Here is an 11,583-nt window from a genome sequence, read left to right as displayed (position 1 = left end):
CAGCAGTTATTTGACACTCTATATACTCCTATTCCTACTGCTGTTCATGATGGCACCTCCTGCCCATGTGATATGACTCTGTATCAACTACTACTGTTAATACTACTGCTGCTTCTGCTGCTGCTGCCCAGTCAAGACACCTATGTCAGCAGTTATTTGACACTCTATATACTCCTATTCCTACTGCTGTTCATCATGGCACCTCCTGCCCATGTGATATGACTCTGTATCAACTACTACTGTTAATACTACTGCTGCTTCTGCTGCTGCTGCCCAGTCAATACACCTATGTCAGCAGTTATTTGACACTCTATATACTCCTATTCCTACTGCTGTTCATCATGGCACCTCCTGCCCATGTGATATGACTCTGTATCAACTACTACTGTTAATACTACTGCTGCTTCTGCTGCTGCTGCCCAGTCAAGACACCTATGTCAGCAGTTATTTGACACTCTATATACTCCTATTCCTACTGCTGTTCATCATGGCACCTCCTGCCCATGTGATATGACTCTGTATCAACTACTACTGTTAATACTACTACTGCTGCTTCTGCTGCCCAGTCAAGACACCTATGTCAGCAGTTATTTCACACCCTATATACTCTTATTAAGACTGCTGTTCATCATGGCACCTCTTGCCCGAGTGATTTGACACTGTATTGTCAATGTCTACTACTACTATTACAGCTCAGTCAAGACACCTGTGTCCCAATTTTTTGGTACACTATTGACTACTATGACCACTACTGATGCTGTAAAGTATTCCCCAAGTGTTTTTATGCTATGTATTACTATTACCACTACTGCTTGTAAATCATGCCTGTGTGATACTTAGTGGGAATGCTTTAATAAGCATTCCTAGTATGGATACCCGTAAATGTATTAATCTTAATTAGTGTGAATGCTTTAATAAACATTTCCAGTATTGATATCCGTAAATTTAGTAATCTTATTATTCCTTACGTTTTTTGGTTCTGCGTAACTTCGGCATACTTTCAGCTATTGAGACCATTCAACTGTAAAAATGTTCGTCTCGTTCAGCTAATGATGGGACTTCTTCAAGTTTTTTTCTACTTTTTACACTTTTATAAATTTTAAGCTTTTAGACCCTTTTTTTAAACATTGAAGTCAATGAGAACATCCTTTTCCCCTTTGAATTCACATGCCATGCCAAAAGTTTCAGCTACTTCATACTTTCACTTACAGACACTGAAAAAACTTTAAAGCGGTCACAAAATATTTAGCTATCCGGCTATGACTTTTCAGATCGTTATCGTTTACAATTTTTTGGTGAAAACGCAATTTACGTTTTGCGAATTTTTCACAAAAATGCAATTGGTTATAATGTAATCCTATGGAGGGGATTTAGAGTCTGTCATGTGACCTTAACATTGGAGATCTTTGTAATTAAAAATATCTTTACAAAAAGGGGAAACAAATTGGTCTCACGCCCACAAGATCTACTTTTCATACACAATTTTTATATCAAAACGTAGCTATGCTTGTCTGGTTTATGGCAATGTGACCAATTCTGCGATACGTATTTTAGTTTTAATTATTGGAGCAACAGCCAGAAATTATGTCTCATAGACTCTCATGTGAAATTATCTAAAAAATGTTGCTGCAGAACTCACAAAGACGCTCTTTTCTAAATCGCAGACATGGCCACATTTTTAAGTTTATCTACATAAATTTCATATCGATGCGTTTACAAGGGCCGTGTATTTCAAACGGTGTAGTCGTTGTATCAATTGCATGTACGTTTGAGGATTTATTAAGCTTTGTTTGGAGGCTTAAATCATGTATTAGATCTGTGAATTAAAAGCGTTTGTAATGTTATTTCTTTCCATAAATAACTTTCCTGACCTCAGTGCAATATTCCTCCTCACTGACCTGGGGGGGAGGGGAAACCTATTGAGGGGGGAGGGGCGACCAGGAAGTCAGCATACTCTATACTTTGCAGATAGAGAAAGAAGCTGTGTGTCCTAAAGATAGTGTAGTGGTTATGGTGAATGTCTTTGGCAAGGGGCTCACCAATTAAGCTATTCAGCATTCCCACTCGCATTTTCCTCAGGAAATGCATTGTCTAGTTATATTATATTTTAATACTCCTGCTGCTGCCTCCATGCTGAGTAAAGCTTCATGACCTCTCTGGCACAGCGGATCCACCAACAGCCTCCGCTACAAGCTACCAGACCGGACTACCAGACCGGATCTAAACAGCAAGTGTAACTATAACAATGAACCTTATGTTAAACCCTGTTTTGCGGCATTTATACTGCAACCATTGGGCTGACTGCAAGAGCTCATCTGCATTCTCTCTCTTTCTTGCTCTCCCTCTCTCTCTCTTTGTATATATATATATATTGTTGCTTTTGTTATGTTCATTTTTCAACAGTTTATTTTGTGTTCGTCGTGTCTGTGTCGTGTGCTTTAGTTTGTCCTAGGTTAATGTTAAATAAAATAATAGTATAAAATGTTTTTGCTTATTATGAAGTTAAATGTGTTGATGTTGATTTGTTTGATGTGAAGTTAGATGTGTTGAAAAACCTACAACTCTATCTCAAAAAGAAATGAAACATTTCCAAAAAATACGTTTTTTTAATACAAAAATAAATTTAAATATAGCTCTCAATCCGTTTATGAATGCGGTGCATTTCCGCAATCTGACCCGATAGCTGCTGCTCTAGCAGAGCATTTTGTTGGGTGAGGTAGCTCATCTTCCGCTGGTTCTGAAGGATCTTCTGGTGCGTCTTTTCGATGAGTCTGTTTTGCCTCCTCAGATCTCTTGATGCTTTTAGGATATAATAAAAAAACATTTGGATTTCAAATAACGTTACCAAATAAATAAATATTTTTTTTTGCTTATTAATCAATCATTATCATGTGTATACACTTGTTATGTGTCTAACACATCCCGGGAGTGCAGAATTATTAGGCAAATGAGTATTTGGACCACATCATCCTCTTTATGCATGTTGTCTTACTCCAAGCTGTATAGGCTCGAAAGCCTACTACAGATTAGGCATATTAGGTAATGTACATCTCTGTAATGAGAAGGTGTGTGGTCTAATGACATCAACACTCTATATCAGGTGTGCATAATTATTAGTCAATTTCCTTTTCTTTGGCAAAATTGGCCAAAAGAAGGATTTGACAGACTCTGAAAAGTCCAAAATAGAGAGATATCTAGCAGAGGGATGCAGCACTCTTAAAGTTGCAAAGCTTCTGAAGCGTGATCATCAAACAAAAGAAGCGTGTGGAAAAACAAAGGTGCAAAATAACTGCCCATGAACTGAGAAAAGTTAAGCGTGCAGCTGCCAAGATGCCACTTGCCACAAGATTGGCCATATTTCAGAGCTGCAACATCACTGGGGTGCCCAAAAGCACAAGGTGTGCAATACCCAGAGACATGGCCAAGGTAAGAAAGGCTGAAAGACGATGACCACTGAACAAGACACACAAGCTGCAACGTCAAGACTGTGCCAATAAATATCTCAAGAAAGATTTTTCTAAGGTTTTATGGACTGCTGAAATGAGAGTGAGTCTTGATGGGCCAGATGGAAGAGCCCGTGGCTGGATTGGTAAAGGGCAGGGAGCTCCAGTCCAACTCAGACGCCAGCAAGGTGGTGGTGGAGTACTGGTTTGGGCTGGTATCATCAAAGATGAGCTTGTGGGGCCTTTTCGGATTGAGGATGGAGTCAAGCTCAACTCCCAGTCCTACTGCCAGATTATGGAAGAGACCTTCTTCAAGCAGTGGTACAGGAAAAAGTCACCATCCTTCAAGAAAAACATGATTTTCATGCAGGACAATGCTCCATCACACGTGTCAAAGTACTCCACAGCGTGGCTGGCAAGAAAGGGTATTAAATAAAAAAAAGTAATGACATGGCCTCCTTGTTCACCTGATCTGAACCCCATTGAGAACCTGTGGTCCATCATCAAATGTGGGATTTACAAGGAGGGAAAACAGTACACCTCTCTGAACAGTGTCTGGGAGGCTGTGGTTGCTGCTGCACGCAATGTTGATGGTGAACAGATCAAAACACTGACAGAATCCATGGATGTCAGGCTTTTGAGTGTCCTTGCAAAGAAAGGTGGCTATATTGGTCACTGATTTGTTTTTGTTTTGTTTTTAAATGTCAGAAATGTGTATTTGTGAATGTTGAGATGTTATATTGGTTTCACTGTTAAAAATAAATCATTGAAATGGCTATCTATTTATTTTTTGGTTAAGTTGCCTAATAATTCTGCACAGTAATAGTAGTCACCTGCACACACAGATATCCCCCGAAAATAACTAACACTAAAAACAAACTAAAAACTACTTCCAAAAAAATTCAGCTTTGATATTAATGAGTTTTTGGGGTTCATTGAGAACATGGTTGTTGTTCAATAATAAAATGAATCCTCAAAAAATACAACTTGCCTAATAATTATGCACTACCTGTATACTTCTAGCATCAATACCATATTATGGTTCTACAATCTGACAGGTGCGCTTTATATGTTGTCCATTTTTATATCTACATTTTGTTGTTGAAATGTTATTAATCATTGTGCACATATTTACCTTCCTGAATGAGGCTCACAGGACCGCTCTCTTCCTCCTGCTCTTCTGCTTGAGAAGTTGGGGTGGTGGGGGGGGGAAGCTCCTCAGCTTGCTCCTCAACAGGAGCTGGGGTTGGGGAGTGGGAGGGCCCTGGCTGCTCCTCCTCATGCATCTCCTCCTCTGCCGCATCCTCCTCTGCCGCATCCTCCTCCTCCTCATCGGCCTGGCGCCTTCTGCGCTTGGCGCGGACAACTGGCATTGGAGCTCCTATAATAACACAATGTTCATATATTATAAAAATGTTTTCTAATGACGTATGCAAATTCAGTGTACTCTGCTGTATTGTATATGAATACAAATTGATTTATATAGACAGTTAACCAATGGGACAATGTTATATTAAAGGGTCTTGTGGGCACTACAGGGGACTGAGCGTGAGCTGGGATGCAACCATGTTAAAATGAGCTGTTTTTGTCTACTTTGTTTTGTTCAGACCATCTCATGTTAAAAAAAGGGCCTGATGGAGCACACGGGATTACTATAACAACCCCACTCCTAACACAGGAATTTAGTGGTAATCTATATATATAAAACTCAACGTGTGTGTGTGCATAAATGTATGTATGTATGTATGTATGTATGTATGTATGTTCCAGCATCACGTACAAACGGCTAAAGATATTTATATGAAACTTGGCACACAGGTTACTTATATGTCAGCCACAAACATAGGATAGGTGGTTTAAACCTTACCCACCCCCACTTGCCATGGTCGGGGTTTTTCTTTAAAGTCCCATGCAAAGCAATGGGAAAATTATGTTCCCACATAACTTCTGTGTTCCTGTCTGCTGTCCCATGTCTTTTTTCAACAGTACTATGAATACCTTGGCCGGTGGTGATATATGTTAGCACAACATGGCATCTTGGTTAACAACATCTGACCTTACATGAATTACATATGACCTTACATAACTGTCACCAAAGGAGCTGCGGTGGCTCCACGCGATTGCCACTGCACTGACAACTGATTCACCTCTGCAGCTAGGGGTTCGGATCCCGCTCTCGGCTACCTGTGAATTGAGTTTGGTGGTCTCAGCCCCGCCCCTGGTGGGTGTGCTATGCGAGGTTGGGTTGGGAGGACCCCCTCACACCCGCCATTGCCAACCGGGGCATGGAGAAAGGTGGCAGATTGCCTCTGGGGGAGGCCTCCCAACTCCTGCAGGCCGGCTCCTCTCTCTTTCGAGTTCACGCACAAAATACACTTTTTAAAAAAAAAACATAACTGTCAACAATAACTTACCTGGATGATATTTAGCCCGAAGACGTCTGACCTGAACCATTTGGCGCCTCTTCAGGTCAGACCACTTCTTAACAATTGCCTTGTGGTCATGTTGGCCGCCAAAGTCAGCGATTAGGGCGCTGACCACAGCCCTTTTCTCTGGCTGCCTCCGCAGCTCATCGTATCCTGTTTCCAGGAACTTCTGCAAGATGAAGAACAAAGTATATTGTAATACTTCTGTTGACAGCCTTATGGATATATGACGTAAATGTATGCTATTCAACAATTGGAAGCATTCTCGCCTTATTAATCAATGACAGGGGTAACATGAAAGATTTTATATCCTGCCATTTCGGTCGCCACCTTTTTTGCATAAATATAGCAGCCATTATCATTTGCATAATTATGAATATATTATTAACAACACAGGATACACGTATAGGGGAGATATGCGTTGCTAACTCTTTTCCCTGTCAGGAGCCTAACGCCCCGGGGGGTCAGAGACGGGACCTTTTTCGGAGGACCACTGACGTATGTACCCGTCGCAGTTTTTTGTGATGTCACTCTTTAGGTGTGTGCACATTTTTCACTGCATCCGGGTGGAGTTTTTGGGTTGTGTTTTGCACGCCACAGGCTTTTCAACAGGAAAAAAACAGCTGGAGGCAGAATGGTTGCAAAACACTACGTGTTTGTTACTTAACTCTGGGTTTCAAGACCAGTCCACCTCCAGCTGTTGCAAAACTACTACTCCCATCAGCCACGGTCTGTCAGTGCATGCTAAGAATTTTACTTTTGCTGCATCTAGGGTGCCACAGTTTAGAGACCCGTGCATAAAGGCCTGAAAAATGTGGGCCTGCAGAACTTACAATACTAGAAGTGCCAGCATTCCCAGGCATGCTGGAAGTTGTAGTTCTGCAACATCTAAAGGGCAATATGTATTCGAACGTCCTTGGGCCTTGAGGACACTGAAGTCAGGACGTTCGCATACGTCCTATGTCCAAAAATTTTTTAAATTCATTATGCTAAATAACAAGGAAAAGTGCCTAAATACACATTTGCCAACCAGGGTGTCTGCAGCTGTCCAGGCATGCTGGGACTTGTAGTTTTGTAAAAGCAGGAGACACATTTTTTGTGAAATACTAATATATGATCATATATACTAACTTTTAAACTAGACTAAAATGCTGGGCTGGGCTGGGACTTGTAGTTTTGTAAAAGCAGGAGACACATTTTTGGTTAAATACTAATATCTGATCATATATACTAACTTTTAAACTAGACTTAAATGCAGTTGAAGATGATGAAATAACAGTGGTCAAAATACTTACACAAATCAGCAACTTTTCCTCAGACTTAGTGAAATTGCTTCCAACCATGTTGCTGTGTGATTGCGCTGCGATCATAAGTTGGAAACTGGCAAGGCTCCAGGAAATGGTCGCGTGTTGTTCGCGTGTTGATTGCGCTGCTTGGACCGAGATGGGTCCATATGGCTTCGGCTGTATGGACCACAGTAACTCTTTTCCCTGTCAGGAGCCTAGGAGCCTAACGCCCCGGGGGGTCAGAGACGGGACCTTTTCGGAGGACCACTGACGTATGCAACCGTCGCAGTTTTTTGTGATGTCACTCTTTAGGTGTGTGCAAATTTTTCCTTGCACCGGGTGGAGTTTTTGGGTTGTGTTTTGCACGCCACAGGCTTTTCAACAGAAAATAACCAGCTGGAGGCAGAATGGTTGCAAAACACTACGGGTTTGTTACCTAACTCTGGGTTTCAAGACCAGTCCACCTCCAGCTGTTGCAAAACTACTACTCCCATCAGCCACGGTCTGTCAGTGCATGCTAAGAATTTTACTTTTGCTGCATCTAGGGTGCCACAGTTTAGAGACCCGTGCATAAAGGCCTGAAAAATGTGGGCCTGCAGAACTTACAATACTAGAAGTGCCAGCATTCCCAGGCATGCTGGAAGTTGTAGTTCTGCAACATCTAAAGGGCAATATGTATTCGAACGTCCTTGGGCCTTGAGGACACTGAAGTCAGGACGTTCGCATACGTCCTATGTCCAATAAAATGTTAAATTCATTATGCTAAATAACAAGGAAAAGTGCCTAAATACACATTTGCCAACCAGGGTGTCTGCAGCTGTCCAGGCATGCTGGGACTTGTAGTTTTGTAAAAGCAGGAGACACATTTTTTGTGAAATACTAATATCTGATCATATATACTAACTTTTAAACTAGACTAAAATGCAGTTGAAGATGATGAAATAACAGTGGTCAAAATACTTACACAAATCAGCAACTTTTCCTCAGACTTAGTGAAATTGCTTCCAACCATGTTGCTGTGTGATTGCGCTGCGATCATAAGTTGGAAACTGGCAAGGCTCCAGGAAATGGTCGCGTGTTGTTCGCGCAATTGCGCATGCGCGATCGAAAAATCGCAATCGCAATATGTATTTTGGTTAAAATATCATACATATTCGATTTCAGAGTGCTGCTACAGCAGTTTTCGAAATATCTGCAATAAATTTCGCATTCGCATGTTGCGATATTTCGATAAAATATCAGGAATATTCTGAGCCAATCAGAGCGCTCCTCCAGCATATCTCGAAATTGCGCAATAAATATCGCATTCGCATGTTGCGATATTTCGATAAAATATCACGAATATTCTGAGCCAATCAGAGCGCTCCTCCAGCATATCTCGAAATTGCGCAATAAATATCGCATTCGCATGTTGCGATATTTCGATAAAATATCACGAATATTCTGAGCCAATCAGAGCGCTCCTCCAGCATATCTCGAAATTCCGCAATAAATATCGCATTCGCATGTTGCGATATTTCGATAAAATATCACGAATATTCTAAGCCAATCAGAGCGCTCCTCCAGCATATCTCGAAATTCCGCAATAAATATCGCATTCGCATGTTGCGATATTTCGATAAAATATCACGAATATTCTAAGCCAATCAGAGCGCTCCTACCGCAGTTATTAAAAAAATCGCAATTATTTTCGCATTCGCAATAGCGAAAAATCGCATTCAATTAATTTCGATAAAATATCACGAATATTCGAATTTAGCGAATATATCTCGAATATTCGAATATATATTCGAGATATATCGCGAAATCGAATATGGCATATTCTGCTCAACACTAGTATTAACTTGTCTATCCATATAATTAGCTAATCAATTAAGACTCTGATAAGCACAATGACATAAGGTTATCTATGAAAGTAAACACACTGCTTAGTAAAACAATATCTTTCATGTATTTCCCAAGAAAATAGGAATATGCTAAAAAGTATAACAGCAGAACATAAAAAAAACTTAACACAATCCTCTAGACATAGGGGTTTATTTACTAAAGGCAACTCCACTTTCCACTACAAGTGCACTGCAAGTCCACTTGGAAGTGCACTTAGAAGTGTGGTTGCTGTAGATCCAAGGGGGACATGCAAGGAAAATAAAAAACAGCATTTTTGCTTGTACATGATTGGATGAGAAAAAGAGCAGAGCTTCCCCTGATTTCAGATCTTCCCCTCAGATTTACAGCGACTGCACTTCCAAGTGCACTTTCAAGTGGATTTGCCTTTAGTAAATCCACCCCATAGTCTCATCGCCTGGGCTCAAGATGGCAAAACAGGGCCAGAACCATGAGGCTTAGGCCAAGGCCAGGATCCAAAAGGAAAAAAGGGACTAATTCTCTTCTGTGTGCCTTATTCACCCATACATTCACACCCACTCGTAACCACCCCCACTTGCCTCCTGTCCAATAAGATATTGCCAAGAGGTAGTCCTTCTCAATAGATTATATTACTGTCCGTATTGCTGTATTGGCCTCTAGAGGCAGCATTGTCCATGTATCATCCCAAGGTATCTGTTACTCTTTTGATCTTTGTCATCAATTATCTTGGCAGCCATAGCTCTCTTTGAAGATTGCTTGAAGAGTGATTAATCAATGATTCCATCCTCTCGCCCTAGCCAGATCAGAGCCGGCTTTGTAATGCACAGTTAGAGGTGTAATTGGTTGCATTACAACTTGGGGGCCATCTGCCTGTATGAACCAGGAAGCGAAATTCCAGAACTAGGATATTAAACCATGTTGCCTTCCAACAGTAGGTAAGGTTAAATAAAAACAATAGTCCATCCAGTTTAACCTGTGTAGGTGTACGTGTGTCAGTGTCGATAATCATTTCCCATATCCTTGTATGTCGTGTTTCTTAAGATGCACGTCCAAGAGTCTTTTAAAAATATCCATACTCCCTTCTGACACCACCACTTCTGGAAGAGAGTTCCACATCCTTATCGCCCTGACAGTGAAGAACCCCCTGCGCAGCTTTAGGTTAAACCGCTTCTCCACCAATCTCATTGTGTGTCCCCGAGTCCTCTTACCCTCCCTGAAACTGAATATTTTTTTCCCTATGTTGGCCAGGATCACCATTGAGGTAATTGTAAATCGCTATCATACAGTATATCCTCTCAAGCATCTTTTCTCCAGCGAGAATAAATTTAGTACTTGTAATCGTTCCTCATAATTGAGGTCCTCCAGTCCCCTTATTAATTTAGTTGCCCTTCTTTGGACTCTTTCCAGCACATCCCTTCCGAGGACTGGTGACTAGAACTGGACGGAATACTACAGATGCGGCCAAACCAGAGTTTTATAAAGTGGCAGGAATATCGTTTTATCTCTGGAGTAAATTCCCTTTTTTATGCATGTTAATTAATAGTCTGCTGTCTTTGGCAGCTTGATATTGCATGCTATTGCTCAGTCTGTCATCTACTAGGACCCCCAGATCTTTCTCCATCCTTGATTCCCCCAGAGGTTCTCCCTCTAGTCAGTGGTGTATTTAGGTTTTGTGCTTCCCTAGGCCTGACTAATCTCGTGCACCCCCTAATTTAAATATCACCCACCCCTTCCTGTCAAGGCCACACCCCCTTCCTGGTGAGAAAGCCGCCGCTCCAGGTGAGCACCTCCAGGTGATCACTGTCTGCTCAAGAACCAAATAGGTGCTGGCAATGCACAGGATATGCGGATAGAGAAATAGATGGACAGCCGCACTCCAAAAAAGTCTTAAAAAAGATGTGCTCTTTATTAATAGGAAAAATGCACAGCATACAATCAGCATACAGTGGGGAAAATAGCTGACGCGTTTCGCATTGACTTTCAATGCTTAATCATAGCTCATAGCTTATCATAGCTTAATCAGAGCTATGATTAAGCATTGAAAGTCAATGCGAAACGCGTCAGCTATTTTCCCCACTGTATGCTGATTGTATGCTGTGCATTTTTCCTATTAATAAAGAGCACGTCTTTTTTAAGACTTTTTTGGAGTGCGGCTGTCCATCTATTTCTCTACCCACACCCCCTTCCTGATTAAGACCTGCCCTGAAATTTTCCAGTAGGTACACTAGTTCTAAGGGCCTTGGGGGAGGGGGGCAGCAATGGATTCCCTTGATTTGCAGAGATTTCATCTCACTTCCTGTTTGGCTATGGGACAGGAAATTAAGGAAAATCTCCGCAATAGGACACATATGGAAAATAATTAACTGACGTGGCTATAACCCCCCCTTAGGCCCCATACACACGAGAGGATTTATCCGCGAATACGGTCCAGCGGACCGTTTCCGCGGATAAATCCTCTCGAGGATTTGTGCGGATTTCTATGCGATGGAGTGTACTCACCATCGAATCGAAATCCGCGCCGAAATCCTCTGGCGATGACGTGTCGCGCCGTCGTCGCGATTA

The sequence above is a fragment of the Rana temporaria genome, chromosome 2 (genome assembly GCF_905171775.1).
Source record: "Rana temporaria chromosome 2, aRanTem1.1, whole genome shotgun sequence".
NCBI classification, from domain to species: domain Eukaryota; kingdom Metazoa; phylum Chordata; class Amphibia; order Anura; family Ranidae; genus Rana; species Rana temporaria.
The sequence above is the reverse complement of the archived record's forward strand: the minus strand, read 5'-3'. Positions refer to the sequence as shown.